Genomic DNA, 24,595 nt, shown 5'->3' with positions numbered 1-24,595 from the left:
AATTTATAGGCAAAAATCAACGGAAAATATGCATATTTTATTTTAAAATTATTTACAGATTATTCCATCCACAGAACACATGAATTTATATATAATTTATGTATTACATCGGTACCCATTTTTCCTCTCACTTCTATTAGAACATTACACAAGTGAATGACAAACCAACCAGTGATTTAAATATTGTTTAATGATAGAGAGGACTGTAGCAAATGTATGTTAAGCCATATTGGAAATTCAAAACAGAGCGTTCATGGCTGTTGCCACTGATTACAATAAATGCAAATTTGTAGATGAATAAGACTCCCTAAATTAACCTATGCCAATGTGTTCTTTAACTATGCATTCTATAGAAAATAATATTGCCTCACTTTTCCTGCAATGGGTAACCAAACTGCACCAATGGAATTTGTTCTGACTGACTTTTCAGAAGAGCCCATTCTAAAGGTCCTATCATTTGTCTTATTTCTGTTTACTTATCTGGTTGCAACAGTAGGAAATGTGATGATCATATTGATCATAATGCATGTTCCTCATCCAGGGCCGGATTTACATAGTGGGCGCCCCTAAGCCCACTGCCGTTTGTCGCCCCTGTCCCCTCCAGGGGGACAGGAGCAATGGTGAATGGCGCACGGGAAATTTAAAAAATGATTATATCACCAGTGCATCCCCAGTGTTTTGAACCAATGTGGGTGTGGTTGGGCAGCATGCCGCCCCCCTAAAATCCTGCCGCCCTAGGCCCGGGCCTAGGTGGCCTTTCCACAAATCCGGGCCTGTCCTCATCTAAGAACGCCAATGTACTTTTTCATTTTAAATTTGGCCATTCTTGATGTATGCTATATTTCCACTACAGTCCCCAATATGTTGGACAACTCACTAAAACAGGTGAAGAGAATTTCTTTTGGGGGTTGCGTGGTTCAGATGTACTTCTTTCTCAGCATGGCTGCGACAGAGTCTTTCCTTTTAGCTGCCATGTCTTATGACCGATATGTTGCCATTTGTAATGCATTACGCTACACTGTTATTATGAACTGGAGACTGTGTTTACAGCTTGCAGCAACTTCCTGGATAATTGGGTTCATCTATTCTTCTATTCACACGGCAGGCACCTTCACTCTGGAATTCTGCAGATCCAATGTGATTGACCACATTTTCTGTGATATTCCACCGCTATTGAAGATTTCCTGCTCCAATACTAAAATAAATGAATTTTTGATTTTTGTGGTGGGTGCTAGTGATGGGCGAATTTATTCGCCAGGCGCGAATTCGCGGCGAATTTGCGCGTTTCGCTGCCTGCGAATAAATTCGTGAAACGCTTGCTGCAAAAATTCGCCGGCGTCAAAATGTTTTTTTCCGAAAAAACGGACGCCGGCGTCAAAAACGGGCGCCGGCGTAAAAATGAGACGCCGGCGCTGTTTCGCGAATTTCACGCAAAATTCGCTAATTTTTCGGCGAAGCGAAACGGCGCAAATTCGCCCATCACTAGTGGGTGCTGTCTTGATTTTGCCATGTTTTCCTTTAATTGTGATCTCTTATGTCTATATTGTAAGAGCCATAATGAGGATTCCATCTGCCACTGGGCGTAAGAAAACATTCTCAACCTGTGTTTCCCATCTAATAGCAGTCTCCTTGTTTTACCTGACTGGAACATCTGTGTACCTGCGTCTGCAAACTCATCCTTTCAACAAAACAAAATAAGTGCAGTATTTTATACAATTTTTGTGCCAATGGTAAATCCTTTTATATACAGCCTGAGGAACAAGGAGTTAAAAGGAGCAATAAAAACAATTGTGACAAAAAAACTGTCAATATAAAAAATAATAATTGGCCTTGCTTTTCAGATGTCAATGATACTCCAGCCTACTGTAGGTTGCATGTATATTATTTCAGTAGTACATCTCGAGCTGGTACATTATGTTTGTGTTTCTCAGTGCTGGCCCAGTTTAAGAGACTGGGTAGAGAGATGGTGTGGTGATAGTTTTAAATATCCTGATAAGAATAGAGAATAAATAGTCGAGTGTTAAATTATTTTTCAAAAATTATAGTGCAATTATCATGGTGTGTAGAATTTCCACATCCTTATGTATGAACTTAGAGCAGGAAAACTGAACATTAGACAACTTTCTTAAAGACCTGTGGCTTAAACTGGTGTTCAGTTAGCCACAATCCACAGCTTGTCTAATGGGATTTAGTACACAGATGCAGTAAGGCCTGATTGAGAAAAGTGGATCCACTCCTATATTCCTCTATGTGTAGCTGCACTAACGGTTTTTTAGCAAAAAAGGGAGTGTTATGCACACCACTAAATTTTAAACCATTAGGCGGGGGTGTAATGAGGCTGTGCCCACAAAATCCATACAAAGACAAGAGGTCCTCTGCAATATATTAAACCTGTCCAACTAAGACAAAGTCATACTTGGTCAGGCCAGTCATACACTCAACTTTCATTAAGAATTTAACTTAATTATACATGCATAGGACCTAACAGACTACCATAACTGAAAATTAAAAGCACAATGCTGAGAAGAGTAAACAAATTCTAAATTATTTTGTAATTAATAAATGAGTCCGGCAAATTGGTAGGTAGACAAACAGAGGAGGCAAAGACTTTTGAACTACTTTTTTTCTTCCTGTTGTAACCAGTTCATGAATGTTGATTTTTAATAGACAGAATTCAGTATCACAGGAGACTGGTTTACCCAAGAAAAAGTCTAAAACAGATCACTTGAAAGTAAATAAAAATGCAGAGTATCTGATAAAATGCATTCCTAGGTAGTAAAGGAACTTTCCAGGCTTACTTAAAGGGAACCTGTAACCTCACAACAAAAACAGGAGTTTCTGTAAACCTATTGTGCATTTCAAACTCGCCTCATTGGTCATTTATACCATAAAGATATGAGCCAATTTGTCTCACCATCTTGGCTTGGGATGGAATTCCTTCCTTCTCAAATCTTGCACATGAGCTGTCAAACTCAGAATACACAGACCCTGTAGTCCTAGTAGTAGTCATCCAGAAATATAGCCGTAATAATCAGGATTGCTCTCTTTAAGTTACAATTGCTTAAAGCATGTAATTGGCATTATTAAAAAAAAAAAGTGTTCATATTTCTACTTTAAATTTTTATTTCACGCAAACTGAAAATGTGGCTTATTTCATTAACGTATGTTATTCTAACAAAAAACACATTACAGGGGTTATTTGCTGAACCTCAAATGTTTCTGGGTGGGCTTTTTGGGGCAAAACTCATTTTTGAGATTTTAAAAACACGGAAACATTGGGATAATGAGATAAATTCTGATTTTAGTAAATAACCCCCTAAATATTTCCTCAGGAATACACATTTAGGGGTGTATTTATCAACGGTCGAGTTGTTTGTTTCCTGGAAAATTTGAGTTTTCAAGGGTAGTTTTCAGTAAAGACCAAATTTTTGAGTAAAAAAAAAATCTAATTTTTCGGGATTTAAGCTGGAAATAGCTTGAATAAAAAATACTCCAACAGCAACCTGTCAAGGTCCTGTAGAAGTCAATGGCAGAGGTCCCTTGGACCATTTGAAGATGTTTGTAGCCTTCATGATGTTCGGGTTTGTTATGGTGATTTTCGCTCGAAAACTTGATCAATTCGAGCAATTCCAGTTTTGTTTCACTGAAAACTCTTTATCTATTTGAGTTTTTCACCCTGGTTACACTGATTCGAGTTTTTTCATAAATTAGAAAACATTTTAGTTGTGAGTTTATTCAAGGTAACCTCACAAACTCGACCTTTAATAAATAACACCCTTAGGGGCAGATCAAGGGTCGGATTTCGAATTTGAAAAACTTCGAAATTCAAAAAGACCACCCCGAAATTTGAAGTTTTCCACCATACAAATCCCGAAGTTTTACCCAAAACCCTTGCAATTCGGCAGGTTTTAGATGGCGAATGGTCGAAGTCGAACTTTTAAAGAGACAGTACATGATAAATTTCGAAATTCGATTTTTTTTTTCATTTCGAATTTTCATCTCAACCTTTGATAAATCTGCCCCTTAATGTTGTTTACAAACAATTTTCTGTATGTTACATATGTTAATGTTATAGCTCCAGCTTAACTATAACTTGACTGTAGACCTCTTACAAGTAATGTTTTATTTGCCTTGTAAATAAAACTATACAGTTTGAAGAACTATATAATCAAGCTATATTTACGCTTCAGCGCTTAAATACAATGTCAGTATACACACTAATGGGCAGATTAACCAAATGTCAAATTTCAAATTTAAGTGAATTTGAAATTCAAATATACGCACAACTTGAATGGGAGGTTATTTGAAGAAAAATTTTGAAATTCTAATATTCAATCGAATAGTCCCGACCTGAAAATTCTAATCAAATTTGAATAGAGTTTTCCCTCAGAAAAAACTTGAATGTCAGAAAGGCAATTAACATATTCAAATGGTTCATCGGACCTCTGCCATTGACTTGTAAAATAACTTGTCAGGTTTTAGGTAGCGAATATTCAAATTAGAACTGTGTCCATGGTTGAGGTGTGATAATCTCACATTCAAATCTACATTTGAATCAGATTAAAATTCTAATGTGTGAATTTTAACACCAAAAACAATTTGAAAATCAAAATTTGAATTTATTATTCTATACTTAATAAAACTGCACCTAACTATATTCTGGGGGCTATTCATCAGAGATCAAGATTTAGAGGTTTGTTTTTTTATACCTCAGAACAAACTCACAACTCAAATGGTTTCTGATGAAAAAAATCGAACGGGAAAAACTCAAATTAGTGAATTCAGGGTGAAATACCCAAATTGATTGAGTTTCTGGGAAAAAAACCCTCAAACTGCTCGAATTAATCGAGTTTTTGAGAGAAACCCACCAAAACATCATGAAGGCTACAACAACTCCAAATGGTTCAAGGGACCTCTGCCATTGATTTCTACATGATCTCTACAGGTTTTAGCTGGAGTATTTTCGAATTCTAGCTATTTACAGCTTTGGGGTATAATAAATCTCGAAACATTTATGCTTTTTTTTTAAAAAAAAAATGACAGGTAGTTTATGTTTGTTAACTGTCATTCATTCATTCATTCATTCAACTACAGTAATAAGTAAAAACCACAATAAATAAATAACAATATCTACATCATACAAAAATCAATTTAAAGGTAAACTACATAGGGAACCTATTTTAAAAATGATAAACATCACATAGACAGCAGAATATTTCTAGTTATCCAGTGAATAATCTGTCTCTTCATATTCTCTGATTATGCAAGAGTCAGATGTGAGCTCTAATATATCCTTTACAGGAAATCCCTTTTCATTAAAATTTTAATTAATATGTAAAAAAAATTTAAAAAATGGCATTAAGTCAACCCTCAGTATACAAGATTTATGCCTGATTAATTTTGTTACCTTTTTTTTGAGCCGCAGTTGGTTATGTGAGTTGTCTCTAATATGTCTTTTATTCAATGGTAGGCATCCCACAAAATAAATTACATTTTAATTTAAAATATTTTTCCTAGTTTTAATAATTTTTCAAAAGTGGCATTTGCACTTCCTTAAATGAGGAAAGGCTGAATAAGTTCCAAAATTTTGATCCACATGTAAGTGTTTGTATGCACCTTCAATAAATTTGGGAAACACCCCATTTGAAAATTACATTTGTTTGTTTGTTTTTGTGTGTCAAATATACTGGCAGGGAAGAGGCCTAAGAAAATTCTACCATTTTTTCCATTCATTGCTGAACGCAAGGCATAATGGTGAGGAAGGCGTATGATCAAAAACTGAGATTTTTAAATACATTTATAATAGGGTTTTTTATAAATTCATTTTTACATGTTTAATTTGACATGCACTTTTATCAGTGGAGTAACTAGAGTTTGGGGGACCACCCTGCACACCAATGCTTGTTTCTCTCTCTGACACCTCTGCCTTGCTGAAATAAAAAATAAAAAAAATCAATGATGGACGTGTGTTGATTTGGTCCAGCCAACTGGGAAGCTGCAAGTAGTATCAGTTACAGGTGGGGGACCCTAGCTATGCCACAATGTGACTTTTTTGAAACAGCTTTGTGACAGGCAACAGTGATTTTTTTGACATACTGATACATTTTTTTTGACGCGCAATATTTTTTTTTCTCCACTTGGAGTCTATGGGCCTAATGTTTGGTGAAAATTTTCACTCATCACTAGCAGGCAACTTTAACAATTTATAATATAAGACGGATGGGATTATATGTGCATATGATTGTGATTATACATTTGATGGATTATATGAATGACTCATATACCACAAAAAACATAAAAAGCATAGAATAAACCATAATGCATAACATAAATTAAAGCGGAAACAATAATGCAATGCAGAAAATATAAAGCAAACCGAAATAAAACATAGAACAAAATATAAAACACATAATGCAAAACATTAACAATCTCAAACATAACACAACATAAAACATAACCTGAAATAATGTATAATACATAGCGCAAATAATAAAACACAATAAGCCACAGTAGCAAACTCTAAAGGGGCAAAATAATTTTTCACAGACAATTTCATTGCACTCATGTTAATGTTATTAAGCCAATACAAGTACATTTCTATATGTTAAATCATTATTATGGGATGTAAAATGATTATTGTGGGATGTAAAATGATTATTATGGGATGTAAAATGATTATTATGGGATGTAGAATGTAAAATGATTATTATGGGATGTAAAATGACCATATTTGTTCATTTGGTCTTCCCTGATGATGTCATAGTGAGGAATGTTCCAGAACAAAGCCGTTACCATGGAGAGCCATTGTTGTTGCTTTTTATCGATGATGTCACAATGAGAAGGAAAACGTTACCATGGAGATGTAATGTCAACAGATTAAACCGTGATACTATAATGTACACAGCAGACACACTCTCATTTCCATCTTGAACAGGACAGGTAAGCACAGCAGCAAATTCAGGGAGGCAAACCAACATAAAACTGTGGTTTCTTGTGTTGGCTGAACCAGCTAAAAATTGATCTTATTTTGTGTTTTTCTCTCTAGATCTTATACTGACCATCCATCTATTTATTAAAGTAGAAAATGTTCAGAAATCTGTTCCGTTCCTGTCTGCCTTTGCGCAGTAATGTAAGTCTACTGGAAATAACGGGTGTTTTGGGTGGAATGGTGAGGAGTTAAGATATAAAATGCTTAACAAATGGGAAAGAATATTGGGGATGGATATGCCCTGCTAAGGCCTTTAAATGTGTTCAATTAGAGGGCAATTATAATTAATAATATAAACAACTGGCTGAATGAGGGAAATCCCTAAACTACTGTCCATTATAAAATACAACATTTGCCTTTTAAGTAAGTGTTATTATGTCGTGGGCAGCAGACTTAGCTTGTGATTTTTAATATTATTCTATGTTTTTCTCCCCAACAGACACAATCACCATCAACTTCAGAGTTCAGAGTAAGCAAATAAAGCTTTACTTCACATTATCTTTTCTTTTTTAGTATGTGTGACATTTCAGTGTTAATTTACCATACAAAATTCTTCAACTTAACACATAATGAGTCCTAAGGACGGGTAACAATTAGGAATTAAAGACTTATAGGGGGTTATTTATCAAAGTCAGAATTTATCTCAATATTTTCTGAAAAAAAACTCAGACCAAATCCGCATGGGTTTTTGGCTTATTTATTAATACACTTTCCTGAAAATTTTGTTTGGGGGAAAAAAGCTGTGAAATTTGCGTTTTTTTTTTTAATCAGATTTTAACAATTTTTTTCGGATTTTTCATCCAATTTTCACAAAGTTTTTTGGATAATTCATCCAGTTTTCATGATTTTTTCGGATATTTCACCTGAAAACTCTGATTTCTTATGTTTTTTGCCCGAAACCTCTAAAAACTTCGGGGTATGGCACAAAATCCAGCATCTGAGATGCCGGATTTTCTGATTCTAACTTTTCCATCCTCGGGGTTTAATCAATTCTGAAAAATGTGTGATTTTTTAAAAGTCCAATTTTCTATAAAAAAAATCACAAATTTTTCATGATTTTTCCATTCAGAGTTTAGAAAATAACCCCCATAGTCTTTGACTTGTTTCCTTCCCAATACTGAACCTAATATTCCTGCAGCCTTCATTCTCCAAAAGCTCCACCCTTTATGACTCTGTGTGAATGAATGTTACTTTGTCTTATTATTTCATATTATTTTTCATTGTTTGGTTACTCTGTTCTTTCTTTGCTTTTACTAATACTTTATTTTTCTATTTGTAGGATCCCAGTGGAATATTAGAACTGGGAGAAACCCTTGGCCAGGGTTCCTTTGGCCAGGTGTACAAGGTAAACGACCACGATTCTAGTTCAGAGATACTTTACCATTACATTTTAGCAGAATGTAGACAGTGACAGTCTAGATCCAGCTTTATTTTTAATACATTTTGACATATTTAATATCATTACCTATTTAATTCATTGTTATTGTTAATAGTTTAATAATACAGCTCTTCAGTTTAGAATGTAAACTCTTATCTTGTTGCTTGGGTCCAATTTACCCTGGCAACCAGGCAGTGGTTGGAATAACAGACTGGAAGATGAATTGAAGAGCTGCACAAAACAAGAGTTTTTGGACCCCTCCCAATGATTAGATAGCATAAGGAATTTAATAAAATGTAAATAGTGAAATATAAAATATAAAAAAAAACCTCTTGCTTTTACAGGGTCACCATCTTAAAACCCTTGAAGAAGTGGCTGTGAAAGTCATTTATATCCAAAACCAGGTAATGATTTTTTTTCAATGAATTCATAACTTTCCTTTAAATATAAAAACAGAACTGTACTCACTGCTATTTCTGTTTCCATAGGATCACAAAGAGAGAATCTCCAATGAGATTAAAATCCTTGAAAAGGTCTCACGGCACAGCAACATCGTGTCATTCTTTGGCGCATTCCAGCCGCCTGACTCCATAGAGAGGCCTGTATGGGTAAGACTATATTTCTTGTACAGTTACCTAGGGCACAATGAGGTTGACTGCTCTTACCTTGTTATTGTTCTCTAGTCAGCTAAAAAAAGTCAAGTCAAGTTCAGTTGAGCTCTAAATATTTATAGGGAACATATAGTAACAATGCTGTAACTATTTCTTAATTCTACAGATTGCAATGGAATTTTGCGGAGGCGGCACAGTAGCCGAACTTTTAGATTTGTTACCAGGCAGATCACTTCCCAAGACATGGATCTCCTACATCTGTCGGGAAGCCTTAAAGGTATGCCAGGCTCATCTTGTTCAAGCATGTTTTACACAGGTTTATATTGAGGTCATATAAAAACACAACGTCTTGCTCTTTTAGCTTTTGCTTTAACGTTTTCAACTTTTATTTTCCAGGGCCTGACCTACCTCCATAAGAAGAGAATTATTCATCGGAATGTAAAACCGCTCAACATCGCGCTTACGGAGGACGCCGAAGTGCGTTTAAGTAAGTAAAAAAGATTATTGTGCTGTGAATAGGTTATCTAACTGACCAGGATGAATTATTACTGACACCAATATTAATAGCATAATGAATTAACAAACATGGGAACACTGGGTCTTTTTTCCCAGAAAAGTTATCAAACATGGTTTTGGATAATGAGCCTTGATAATGTTACAAAAAACTTCTAAGTTCCAAAAACGCTGGCGTCTTTTCCTTTTTTGAGCATGGTAGGCTGCAAAAGGCCTTAAAAATTTGTTTTGTGTAACCAGTTTCCCCCATACATTTTCTAACATATGGAACATTATTTTACAGTGGGCTCATGTGTAGGGCAATATAAAAACTCGATGCTCAAGGCAATGTTGTGTATGATACCTTCAAAAATGATAAATGTAGTGACAGTTACATGTGTTATGCCCTAGAACACATGACTAGATATATATATATCCAGAGTATTTGTATAATGTTTATTGTCATGTTCAAATTTCTTTTTGACACTTGTAGATTTGCACCAATTTAAAAACAAACATGTTATTAATGCAATAAATTTTGATGACTTTCAGTTGACTTCAGCATCGCTAAAAAACTAAAACGGCGCAAAACTTGCAAAGAACTGCAAGGGACACCACATTTCGCGGCACCTGAGGTGTGGACTGGTGGACCGTATGATTTTAAGGTAAGACTTCAGGGTTTAATTCACTACAAAGTGACATGATGCTTTTTATGGGCTGCACTCACTAATCATTTTCTTTTTGTCTATCACTTTCAGTGTGACATATGGTCATTAGGCATCACAGCCTTAGAGATGGTAAAGAGAGCAATCCGTGAGTATAAGTCTTTGTTTCTGTGTCTATATTGTGCTGTACTACCGGTATGGGACCTGTTATCCAGAATGCTCGGGACCTGGGGTTTTCCGGATAGTGGATCTTTCTGTAATTTGGGTCTTCATGCCTTAAGTCTACTAGAAATTCATTTAAACATTAAATAAACCCAATAGGCTGGTTTTGCTTCCAATAAGGATTAATTATATCTTAGTTTGGATCAAGTACAAGCTACTGTTTTATTATTACAGAAAAAAAAGGAAATCAATTTTAAAAATTTGGATTATTTGGATTAATTGGAGTCTATGGGAGACAGCCATTCCGTAATTTGGAGCTTTCTGGATATCGGGTTTCCGGATAATGGATCCTATACCTGTAGTTTCACGTTTTAAACACATCACAAACACATCTCTTCATATCTTGAAATGCTGTGGTTATTGCATCAGGATTTATATCAATTATACATGTTCCAGACCTATGCTATAAGTGCTGTATAGTAGTAATGCATCTGATAATCACAGCTTCTGCTTTTGATCATAGCTATTCTTTAAAGGACCAGTAACATCAAAAAAATTTTAAAAAACACAATTGTTGTTATTAGAAAAAACACCAAGACAAATGAAACTTTAAAATCGCAAAGTCTTTATTAAGAAATAACTTACCGAATCCACTCTTCAGAAAGCGATTGGACGATCCATCGTGTGGCGCTCAATTTTTCCTCCCGGCCTTCCTTATAGGAGATAGCCAAGGAGGAGATATTGAGGGCCTGCACGAAGGATCGTCGCCCAATCGCTTTCTGAAGAGGAGAACAAGCAGAGTTTTGGTAAGTTATTTCTAAATAAAGACTTTTTAACGTTTAAATTGGTGTTTTTTTGTTCTATTTATACTAACGAATTTTTTAAAGTTACTGGTCATTTAAAGGTATTCAAAATGAACAGTCAGATGGTTAATATTAGTATAGTAGTATATGGCATTTGACTATTTTTAAACAGTGTTTTGTTCTGCTGCCCCTTGGAATACACATCCTATGTGCCCTCATAATAGCGCAAAAAACAGATTTTATGGTAGGCAGAGAGGATGCTGGGATTTGTGTTTTGCAACCAGCAGGGAAACCAACATTATCTCAGAATGTACACAAACATCAATGAGTGGTTTCTAAAGCATTTTTATTTTTACTCATTAGCACGATCATATTTACCACCTAAAACAATTGGAATTGCCAACGTTCGTAATGACCCTCCAGAGCTGATTATATCATATAAATGGTAAGTGGTTACCAAATGTTTTTCTGTTTAACACTTTATTGGACTTATGTTAAGGCACAATCTGTGTTAGGTCCCCAGTGATTCAGAACCTATAATAGAAGTCAGGGTAGCTAGCAAGAATATTATACCATTGAGAAAAAGCCATGGGCCATATTTATTTAATTGCTAACTGAAAATTTTAAGAAATCAACTTGCTTCTGTTTATGGAAACAATTGGGAATTCGAATTTGAGCTATTTTTGTGTACTTCGACTAGGTAATAGTCCAAATTCGAATCGAATTTGGTAAAAAATGGAAAATTCTAATATCGAAATTTATCATGTACCGTCCCTAAAACTTTGACCATTCGTCATCAAAAACCTGCCTACGCGGGACCTCATAGAACTTATTTGGACTTTGAAAAATCAATGTTTTTTTTTTTAAATACTTTGAATGGAATTTGATCGAATAAGATCTTACTTCAAATCGAACTAATCGAATACAGCCTAAATTTTGGTTGTTTTTTTTATTTTATTTGAATTACGAAGTTATGGGATTTAAAAAAAACACCATTACTTCGAAATTCGACCCTTGATAAATCTGCCACTTAAAGTTATGGCTAAATATAGATAAATAGATAAATATAGATAAATACAACAAATACATTAATAGAACTATGTTTAAGTGTATGTATATATATATATATATATATATATATATATATATATATATATATATATATATATATATATATATATATATATACATATATACATATATATATATATATATATATATAAATATATACAGTTTTTAGAATGGGTGGCACTCCACTTCTGAACATCACCCAGTTGCATGGTTAAGATTAGGTATAGCTTCAGAAAGAACCAGCAACACAGGGTTATTTACGATAGTGAAAAAAATATATATTTGGTAAGGCATGCATAGCCAACGTGACGTTTCGGTCCCTGCGTTGGCTATGCATGCCTTAGCAAATATATATTTTTTTATATTTATATATACACATTTTATATTTATATATATATATATATATATATATATATATATATATATATATATATATATATATACATATACACATTACATCTTAAATTTTTCCTAAGTTTCAATTATTTTTTCTAGGACTACGGAATTCTACTCATTTGTTAAAGACTGTCTGACCAAGAACCAAACAGGCAGACCAAAGGCAAAACATCTCCTAAAAAACCATCCTTTTGTAAATAACATACAAAATGAAGCTGAGGTGAGAGAGGAAATTAGAGCTTTCTTCCTCAGAAACAATGAAGCTGAGTCAAAGAATGGTAAGGAGTTTGTCCATTTTCCTTATGAATTATTTGATGATTTTGATTGGATTTTATATGTAAAGTTGATAAAGGAGAATTGAAATTGAAAAGATAGAGTTCAAATAAATAAATGTATATAGATGTATACCAGGGGTGCCCAAACTTTTTGCAACAAGGGCCAGATTTGGTGAGGTGAAAATGTGTGGGGGCCGACCATTCAGCCTGACATTCCTTGAACCATTAAATTACAGGAATCGAGTAATCGTAGCAGTAATATTTGGGCATATTAGTGAAATAATCTGCCACTTGGTCTATACTGCTGTCTGTGTGCTGTAGGTGTTAGCAATAGACACGTACTGGAACATAGTGATGCCATACTTCTTTAGTTTACTGTACTGGTACGTCAGTACGTCTATTGACACCTTCAGCCCTAAAGAAGTATGTGAGAGTGGGTTATCACTATGTGCCAGTACGTGTCTATTGCTAACACCTTCAGCACATAGGTAGCAGTGGCATATCGTTTCACTAATGTGCCTTAATATTACTGCTATGGGATTTCTGATCACACTGTGCTGGGGGGCTTCATTATTATTAATTTCAAGATGGAGGCTGAGGGCCGGTGTAAATTTGAAAAAGGGCCGCAATTGGCCCCCGGGCCACACTTTGGACATGCCTGATGTATACAAATAAATATTTCAAAAAGAGGCATAGTCAAAGATTAAATATGGTCTCTGATTATCCCCCTTGTTAGATTTTAAGATTAATACATGCCTAGATAATTTATGAAATGTTATGTATTACCTCTGTAGGATTTAGTAAACCTAGAGAAGAACCTAGGGATACTGAAAAGAAAAGAACCAGCTCTCAAATTCTTAAACCTGCTGAAGAAAAGCAGAGCTTGCCCATGGCTGAGAACATGGACGTAGAAGTTGCAAGCTCAGTTGCTGTCCTTGAAAGCAAGGAAGAAAATGAATTTATTATAGAAGAGAAACTGGACACAGAAGATGCCAGTTTATTAACATCAGAAATCAAAAACATCTCAAAGATGAACAAGAACAAGGATGAGAAACTGGCTGTAGAAGCTGCACGCTCAGACACAGAAGAAGCCAGTTTACAACCATCAGAAGGGGAAATCATCTCAAATAACTCTGAGGAGCTGCATGCAAAACAAGATGTATGTACAGTCCATGTTCAGGAGTTGGCTCCTGAAATAGAACAAGATGCACTCATTGCACATGAACTAACCCCAGAAAACAACAGGAATGCATCTATTAATAAGAATGATTATGAGTTACCTCAAGTTGGCTCAACCACTGAGGAGGAATTTTTCATGGCTGATGAGTTTTCTCCACAAGAGAAACTGAAGCCAGAAGACACCAACAAAGAAGAAGAAGAGGAGGAATTTTTCATGGCTGATGAGTTTTCTCCACAAGAGAAACTGAAGCCAGAAGACACTTACAAAGAAAAAGAAGAAGAAAACAATGAAGAAGACACCAAAGAAGATGAACAGGGGACACCAACAAATACCATCAGAATACTTGGTGTTACTGCTTCCCTGGTTTTTGGTCTGTATCTCTTATTTGCTGTGGTGATTGGTTGTAAAAACTAGGATCAACCCACACATCTGATGCAACATGATTGTTTCACTCTACAAATTTGGGCATTTTCACTTGTCCCCCTTGGGGTGATTATCAAAGCCCTTTTATTTTTGTATTTAATTTTGGAGACTATAACCTAGTCCTATCAGAGAATAGAGATCGCCCACACCCCATTACTTAAACAGTACAAATTTCAATGCCAGAGATTCCATCAACTGATCCACAGATCAGATCTTAGGGACTTATGGGGCATACACCATCCCAAAAAGAGAGCAAATACCTTTTACTCCACTTGCCGTGTGAGCGCATGCGCCGGTTCGTAGTCTGCAAGGTCCTAGCTCCTGCAAGAACACACATTCGCAGCAATCGTACACTCCCCAGCGCTTTTGTAGATGCGGCTGGGTGGCATGCCGCCCCTCATAGTACAAGTTGATCCAGGGACTAGTCCGATTGCCATTTTGGAGTCAGGAAGGAATTTTTTCCCCCTCTGAGGCAAATTGGAGAGGCTTCAGATTGGGTTTTTCGCCTTCCTCTGGATCAACTGGCAGTTAGGCAGGTTAAAAAAGTGAAAAAGTTGAACCTAACCTAACTTACTATGTAACTACCCCCAGAACATAGGCTTACAAATTTTATTTTAACAGCAACTAGGTTATCAATCACCTCCCAGTGGAAAATCACACATTCCCCTAAGTTAATAGATATTATACACAGAATGAAAGATATGAGGGAAATGAAGTACATGACTGCAAATATTAGAGGTTGCCGAGACAATTGGGAGAAGACTTGGTCTAACTGGAACTATTACATAACTTCTACCCAAAGGCCTAGAGATAACGTTTCTACATAGTGATATAGGCTAACTGAACTGTAATTCACAATACTGAATACTGAATATCAATGTGATATACTTGAGACTGTTTTTCCTTTTTTTATATGACTGAAAAAACAAATAAAAATTTTACAAAAAAAACCATCTGTGTTAAGGCTATTTTGTAGTTGGGTTTTTTTTTTGGAGATAAAATAATACAGAAATCACTAATTGTATTAATCAAATTCTTTGTTGCTAAATTAAAATTAGTAGGAATTGCTCACTATAGCAAAATATATCTCTGGCTAGTGATAAGCAATGCATTGTTTAACTTGGGGGGTTATTTACTAAAATCACGAGAAATGTGAGATTTTCTTTTATAAAATTGGACTTTAAAAGAAAGATATGAGGGAAATGAAGTACATGACTGCAAATATTAGAGGTTGCCGAGACAATTGGGAGAAGACTTGGTCTAACTGGAACTATTACATAACTTCTACCCAAAGGCCTAGAGATAACGTTTCTACATAGTGATATAGGCTAACTGAACTGTAATTCACAATACTGAATACTGAATATCAATGTGATATACTTGAGACTGTTTTTCCTTTTTTTATATGACTGAAAAAACAAATAAAAATTTTACAAAAAAAACCATCTGTGTTAAGGCTATTTTGTAGTTGGGTTTTTTTTGGATATAAGATAATACAGAAATCACTAATTGTATTAATCAAATTCTTTGTTGCTAAATTAAAATTAGTAGGAATTGCTCACTATAGCAAAATATATCTCTGGCTAGTGATAAGCAATGCATTGTTTAACTTGGGGGGTTATTTACTAAAATCACGAGAAATGTGAGATTTTCTTTTATAAAATTGGACTTGTAAAAAATTACGAATTTTTGGAAATAATTAAGCCCCAAGGATGGAAAAGTCAGAATCAGAAAATCTGGCATCTCAGACCTGTCGAGGTTGCATATATGGGAGAAGAACCAATGATTTTTTGATTTTTCCTGCAATACCAAGAAGTTTTCTGGGTTTTCGTGCAAAAAACATAGGAATTCAGAGTTTTCGGGTGAAAAAACAAAAAAAATAATGAAAATAGGATGAAACATCAGAAAAAATCGTGAAAAAACCCAAGCATAATAGAATGTTTTTTAATCTAATGAAAAGTTGACGATTTCATGAATTAGAATTAAATTAAGTATTTAGTTACAATCAATTTTGATCTAACATATATTAATTACACATATGAACTAAATTTGTACGTTAGCACTGCATATTTTTCCCAATTGTTTGGGAATTTAATTCAATGAGTAACATATTTACTTTTTGTAATTTTTTATACTTATACATGTTATACCATTTTGTGCACTTATCACAGACATTGTTGTGGGTTCTAAATCTAAATTGATCCCAGTTTCCAACTGCATTAACAATTTCCATTATAGCTTAAGTTCCATATAAACTAAATTGGTATTAAACTGGTAGCATAGGGTTAAACTCTAAGAGGGTTTATCCTAACACCATATAACATGTTTAAATTCTTGTAAAGGTTTCTTTGCATTCGTGCCTATGAATATGTATGAAACGCATTTGTAATTTTAGTATTATAGAATAAACTTCAATTTTATCTACACCGACTGGCTCCAGGAGTGTGTGCTCACTTTTGGTGAGTGCGAGAAGAGCTGATTTTACCTACACTAATTACATTTACAGTTTAAATTGTGTCTCAAGGCAATAGACCTGTGGTTTATACACCCAGGTCACTCGGATGAGCTGCACTCTAACTTATTTTGCTGTTTCATATTTAATACTCTGAGTTTTTATGTTTCCGTGCTAAAAAAAAAAAAAAAATTAGCCAGCTTTTCACTTTTTGAGATTAGAGCTGGTTTTGTAAAGTCAGTAAATCAAACATACTATGTTATACAGAACAGCACAGTATTTCACAAAGAAAGAAAGATGGACACCAGCTCCGTACTCCAATTTAAAAAAGTCTACCAAAGCCACCAAAGAGTGAACTAGCATACAAACAGACCAGCGTTTCCATTCAGCATGCAGAGGGTTAAGTAACATGGTTACACACGTTCAGGATGGGGTTCTTTCAGAGCATCAAGGAGAAAACATATTCCTTTTCATATTTGTTATTATAAAAGATATAACAGTGCATATATACACAAAAAGATGTTACAAAAAGAACATGCATTAAAATATACAATTACAAACAGTTTTGAAAATAAAAAGGGAAACATATAGAAAACCTATAGACAGGAGACAGAAACGGGATGAACTCTCCAACGAATTAGGTCCTCCAAAGGAAATCCGAATTGTTGGTCAGAAGAGCTGATATTTATCACTGATTTCAGGGGCATCAGATAACTGAACTCCCCTCAGTTTTAATAACCTAATGTGAGTATGGACTGGACCTAACATTTAATGATCTTATGCCTTATGGGAACATGGTAGAGAAATTACATTATATTCGTTGGTTATATTTTTTCCCACTACTTCTATTGACACTTAAAATTAATTCTGTGTGACCGGCCCCAGCCCAGGTATTTTCATCTGATAAACCAAGATCCGAACCTAGTCATGTTTGAATTTGTTTGCTAGCAGGTATTTTATTAATATATTTAATGTTATTCCCTTTCCACCTTGTTCCGCGTGTGGTTCTCCTGCCTGTCTCTTGTCCCCCATTCCCTGAGTCTAGACTTAGAAACCAAGAACCCTTCCAATAACTTTATACCTCCCTGGTCTCCAATGACCTGCTCAGTCCTAGGCCGACATAAGCCACTGGGCTCTTCCCTAATATCCTGGACTCCTAGGCAAACTGCTTAATTCCTGTCTGTCTTGGGGACAATGTCTGCTGCTGTCAGTAATCCTTTTTTAATACTGATCCCCTGACACTCCCCATCAGTACTGGTTGTGGTACTGGAGATATACCTGGCCCACAGCTTCCTTGCTCTCTCCAGTCTGAGTTGCACTGTCTATTAGGACCCTACTCAGCACCTGTACCCCACACCACTGCACTGATCTCTGAGCCCGGCTTATCTGCTGACCTTCACTCAAGACCTCAGGCAGTTTGGGTACAGTACAAGGGTTTCCTGCTGGAAATCCCTTATTGCAAGTACACTATTTAGCTGCACAATGCAGACTTGTAGGAAAAAAATGCTTCTCCCCATCTCCACTCTAATGCTCTGACTCCTGGCTCCCCTAGTTACTTTGCAGCATTTTACCTGTTGAGGTGGATGGCCACAATTCAATACAGCCAGAGCTACTGAGACCAGGCACAAAAGCAATTAACATGTAACCCAAATCATTCCCCAACAATACATTTACAGACATTTCACTGGTTACACCCACTTGCCTTAGACTCTCCCCGCACCCCACCATCCCACTGCTGCCACCAATATGTCAAATAGTGGCACTTGTACCTGCACTTGGTTATCAGGGGTCACTAGCTCAATCTTTTCCTTACCTTGCACACAGGTTAGACTAGCACAACACCCCCTACAACAAACCAATACCCACAAAATCCACACACCCAGGTCTCTGCATAATAGATCCTATACCTGCATATACATTAAACCCTTGGAATCAGCAAATTATTATAGTATATGCAGTATATCAGTTCTAGGGATTGTATTACAGTAATGCCTTTGGATTTTATGCTGAATATATATGATATAATTATAAACACATTTGCTATAGGAATCTAGTAAAGTGTGTTGACTCTAATTACATAAAAATGCTTTAAAGGGGAAGTAAAGTCTAAAATAGAATAAGGCTAGAAATGCTGTATTTTGTATACTAAACATAAACATGAACTTACTGCACCAGAAGCCTAATCAAACAAATGATCTATGCTTTCAAAGTTGGCCACAGGGACTCACCATCTTATAACTTTGTTAGACATATTTGCAAGACCAAGACTGTGCACATGCTTAGTGTGGTTAGGGCTGCTTAGGGATCGCCAAAGCACAAGTCAAATAATATCTGCCAGAAGCCGATACAACAAGACTGATTAATTATCAGAATATGCAGACTGCACTGGTCATGTAATATGTGGATTATATAGTTTTTGTATTGTTTAATACAAACTTTCTTCATCTTTGCAGAACCAGTGGCTGCAGCCCAGTTTATCTGTTTAAATCTGGTTCCATGATCTTTGTCCCTGTAGCTGGAGTTGGAAACACTAAAGGGGATGTGAAGGCAAAAATAAAATCCAATACAAATCTCTACAAGTCGCCGACTTCTCTACCGGGAAACAAACAAAGCTGCTTGAGTTCTGCATGGCTGGTGTTCATAAGTATGATTGTTTCCCTGCAGAACAGTTAGGCACCGTCTAACAATTCCTATCCACAGCAGTAAATGAAGGGAGAATTTCACTGCATACAGTCAGGTTTCTTATAAAAATTGTACACATTTTGTAATAAAATTATATTGGAGATAGGTCTCTTTTTCATTAAAGAAAGTAAAAAATGGATGTTATTTTTTTTGCCTTTACATGCCCTTTAATCCCATCAATTGGTATAAGTGGCTGCATATTCTTACATCCCAAATGCTAACCTTACATTTATCATCACTGAACCTCATCGGCCACTTAGAACCCAGATTGCCAGTAGGTCCAGACCCCCCTGCAAGTATTTTAGCCTGGTGGAAAGCGGATTCCTCAGTTCTGTGCCATCAGTAACCTCCAATATATTTCTTATGAGATCATCCCCCCAAGTCATTAATTAACAAATTAAGTGGTTATGGGAGCATTCCACGGCTTAGTAAAATGTACAATTGCAATAGTTCAAAAGTTCAACTTATCTGTGCAAATTAGCTACAAACATACACAACAGAGTGACTGAACTTCCTGGCCCCCTGCAATTTAGTGCAGTTACTTTCAAAAACATGGTTTTTAGTGGCAATATTATGATGATAATGGCATTGTAACATTTCTTGGGATAAATCCCTCTTGGCCAAGGGACTGATTTCACCGCTTGTGGCTTGTTAATTTTTTATTGCTCAAAACCACTGTTTTTGAAAGTATGTGCACTTGCACAGTTATAGGTATGTTATCCGTTATCTGGAAATCTGATATCCAAAAAGCTCTGAATTACAGAAAAGCTGTCTCCCATAGACTCCATTATAATCAAATAATCCAGATTTTTCAAATTGATTTGAAATACATCAGAGCAGCCTCTTTCTTTCTCCTGACAACTTCCTTGACTACTTGGTGGTCAGACTGGTGGGAAACTGACCAGCAGGTGGTGCTGTTGTAACAAAATTAATTCATATTAACAGTACAAGTATCCCTTAATATCCTGGAATTAAAAATAAATAATGAATGTACATTGCAAAAGTGCCCCCTCCAATCAATTTTACATTTACTTATTTTTAATTGCAATCAGCAATATAAATTAAGGTGCATAGGGTTGCCATCTTGCTGGTAAAAATGTTGCTCGATTCCAATGTTATTTAAAGGTTAAAACCATAAAAATATATGAAAGCCGGTAATTTTTCCAGAAAAGGTGGCAACCCTAAAGGGGTGGCATGTGACCTAGCCACACCAGTAGTTTTGCCTGATTCTGGATCGATAATTGCATGTGCGCAATCCTAAAGGAGGGAGGGGGCGCCAGACAACACTGGCCTCTTGGCACCCTTGGCGAAAATCTACCCCTGGGTAAATGTCTCATGAGGAGACATATTGTATTTATGTTTTTTTTTTATAATGCACCAAGTGCATTTTTGTAAGTGAGAAACTCAACCATCTGTTCTGTTAATGCAATGCCCATTATCAATTTTCTTAATCTTATAAATGGACACAATTTGCTGCAGCAAGTAAACCCATTTATTAGGGCTGAACTCCACAGTGCGGCTTCTTCCGATCCGACGCGTGTTACTTTTGTAACACATTCCCTGTGACTTTTATTGAACAGAAGGGCAGTGCACCACATGTGCTGGTTAACTGTAGAATGCTGTGGCTACTGTATAACAGTATTATTGACACACAGTTAAATCAAATGATTGAGTTTATGTGTCATACTATAATTAAGTAGCATCGTCAAATAAGCAATAGAAAAGGTTTCATAAATAGAGGGTCAAGCATGTTTGCACGCAAAGCCTTCCTGTAATAAAAATACCTTGCCCTGGCAGTCTAGTGGTGCGGCGGGGACGCCCGCCACGCCGCTCCTCTTCCTTCTGTCTGCCGGCTTGCTAGTGTGCACGCGGTGCGCACTCCTGTAATTTATAGGCGCATGCGCGCTGGTGTGATTACGTCAGCGCGCAATGGTGCGAAGTTTAAATGTATTTAAAGGGGCAGTTTTTCTGTAATCATTGCCCGTGATAGGATTGTATTCCTGTGCTCCTGAGCCTTGTGCTATTTGTCTGCTTCCTTCTGAACCTGTTTGATTCTTGTTTTGACCCCTGCCTGGCTATTTTGACTATTCTGATTTCTGGATCCAGACCCTGCCTGCTTACGACTACGCTTCTGTTTAACCCCTCGATTGATCACCCGGTTTTGACCCTTTTGCCTGTTTGACGATCCTTGCTATCTGCCTGCCTCGACCCAGCCTGCCTGACTACGATTCTGCCTAATCCTTTGTACCGTGACCTTCGGCCCAAAAAGACTCTGCTAACAGCCGTGCCCCTTTGCCAGCCAGAACATCTCGCCTTGCACCCCTCGTTAAGTCCAGGTGGCACCCAAGTAAGCTGAGGACTCCTCCCGAAGCCCAACGGTGGTCACACTACTGGTGAAGCCGAGACCAGGGTACTTGGCATTTGTTCTGGTATCGGGTGCCGGCCGTGACACTTCCATTCTAAAGCCCGGTACCTTACCCACAAGCTATCAAAAGAAAAAGAATTGCACTTTAAAATTGTTATATATGTTTTATTGCATATTGCATTAAAAATTGCCACTTTGTTATGAATTATAGGAAAAGTTCAAAAATGGAGAATAAAGTAGAGAATAAAATGAATATGTTGCCCAAAACTTTCCACTTAAGTCCACTGCTGTATTTAGGAAGCTGCCAAGGTTTTTTCCCCTCAAACTAACATAAGTGCATGCAGTGTTTTATTGGGGGTGGTACTCACCAAGAAAACAAAGCCTCCCATAATAAGACCTAGTATCTTACTCACAAGCTACCAAAGGTAAAATCATTTTTATGTAAGTTCTATTACATTAAATTACCAATTGATTATGAATTATAGGAAAAGTAAAACCAACCAAGTTAAATCAGTTTTGAACCCATGACCCTCCACACCATAGTCAACCATGAGGCTCTGAAGCCAATTATTTAACAGACCTGCTCAAAACTTTCACTTAAGAGAGATTTAAATAGTCAACGAAAAGTAAAAATAAATAAATAAATAATTCCGCTGCTGTATGTAGGATGGTGCCAATGGCTTTTACAGACTCAAACATAAATGAAATGCGTTTGTTTTTTTGGGGGGGTACTCAGCCAAGTCTGTTGAGGAAATGCAATGCATATTACTGAAGCCTACAATCAAGATCCCAATGCAGATACAGTAATGATTTGGCTGTTTGGCAGTTTGCTCCCCCAAATTAATACATTGGTCTTAGCCGCTGTACCGGAGCAGGACCCACCCAGTTTATGTCCCGGTAGATTTCGGCAGCAGTCATAGAATCTAGTTCAGGCGCCACCTATCTTCATTTAAGCTCCTTTCTTTTCTAAATGTCGGGGCAGCGTGTATTTCTGCGCTTAATGCATTTAACTTGATTACATACAGACACACAGCCCCCGCTGGCTTCATCTGTGTTAAATGCAAAATCTCAAAAAATAAGAATGAAAAATTCAGCATTTAAATTCTGTAACACTCATGTAGGACTCAATGGGAGTTGTAGTTAAAAATGCCGAGCTATTGTCCCAATGAATTTGAAATATGGCATATATATTGAAGAGAAGGGGTAGAATGTGATTTCATAACTTTTTTTTAAATTTTCACTTGTTTTTGAGTTTTTAAGGTTCAAATAAATACACACAAATGTTTAAAATTGAGAAAAGGACACGGATAAATCTGCCTCTAAAGGGGACATTTGACAATAAACGATATTGTGGTTTTTCCATTTAAAAAGAAAATGTTAAGCAAATGAACTAAAGAATATTTTAGAAACCCTCTAATAGTCTGGATGAATTAAAGAAAAAAGTGAATGTGAATTTTAAAAAAAGTATAAAAAAATAAAAAATAAAATTAAACATAATACAAACCAAAACACCACAAAAAACATAAAAAGCATAGAATAAACCATAATGCATAACATAAATTAAAGCAGAAACAATAATGCAATGCAGAAAATATAAAGCAAACCGAAATAAAACATAGAACGAAATATAAAACACATAATGCAAAACATTAACAATCTCAAACATAACACAACATAAAACATAACCTGAAATAAAGTATAATACATAGCGCAAATAATAAAACACAATAGCAAACTCTAAAGGGCAAAATAATTTTTCACAGACAATTTCATTGCACTCATGTTAATTTAATTAAGCCAATACAAGTACATTTCTGTATGTTAAATCATTATTATGGGATGTAAAATGTAAAATGATTATTGTGGGATGTAAAATGATTATTGTGGGATGTAAAATGATTATTATGGGATGTAAAATGTAAAATGATTATTATGAGATGTAAAATGTAAAATGATTATTATGGGATCTAAAATGTAAAATGATTATTATGGGATGTAAAATGATTATTATGGGATGTAAAATGACCATATTTGTTCATTTGGTCTTCCCTGATGATGTCATAGTGAGGAATGTTCCAGAACAAAGCCGTTACCATGGAGAGCCATTGTTGTTGCTTTTTATCGATGATGTCACAATGAGAAGGAAAACGTTACCATGGAGATGTAATGTCAACAGATTAAACCGTGATACTATAATGTACACAGCAGACACACTCTCATTTCCATCTTGAACAGGACAGGTAAGCACAGCAGCAAATTCAGGGAGGCAAACCAACATAAAACTGTGGTTTCTTGTGTTGGCTGAACCAGCTAAAAATGTATCTTATTTTGTGTTTTTCTCTCTAGATCTTATACTGACCATCCATCTATTTATTAAAGTAGAAAATGTTCAGAAATCTGTTCCGTTCCTGTCTGCCTTTGCGCAGTAATGTAAGTCTACTGGAAATAACGGGTGTTTTGGGTGGAATGGTGAGGAGTTAAGATATAAAATGCTTAACAAATGGGAAAGAATATTGGGGATGGATATGCCCTGCTAAGGCCTTTAAATGTGTTCAATTAGAGGGCAATTATAATTAATAATATAAACAACTGGCTGAATGAGGGAAATCCCTAAACTACTGTACATTATAAAATGCAACATTTGCCTTTTAA

General features: G+C 35.9%; 1 pseudogene; it reads left to right on the top strand.

Moving 5' to 3' along the window:
• The first annotated feature begins 366 nt into the window (after positions 1–366).
• On the top strand, positions 367–14,544 carry LOC121400919 (annotated as a pseudogene).
• Positions 14,545–24,595: the final 10,051 nt, after the last annotated feature.

Source organism: Xenopus laevis, chromosome 1L (assembly GCF_017654675.1).
Source record: "Xenopus laevis strain J_2021 chromosome 1L, Xenopus_laevis_v10.1, whole genome shotgun sequence".
NCBI classification, from domain to species: domain Eukaryota; kingdom Metazoa; phylum Chordata; class Amphibia; order Anura; family Pipidae; genus Xenopus; species Xenopus laevis.
This window is presented reverse-complemented; position numbering and strand designations above follow the sequence as displayed.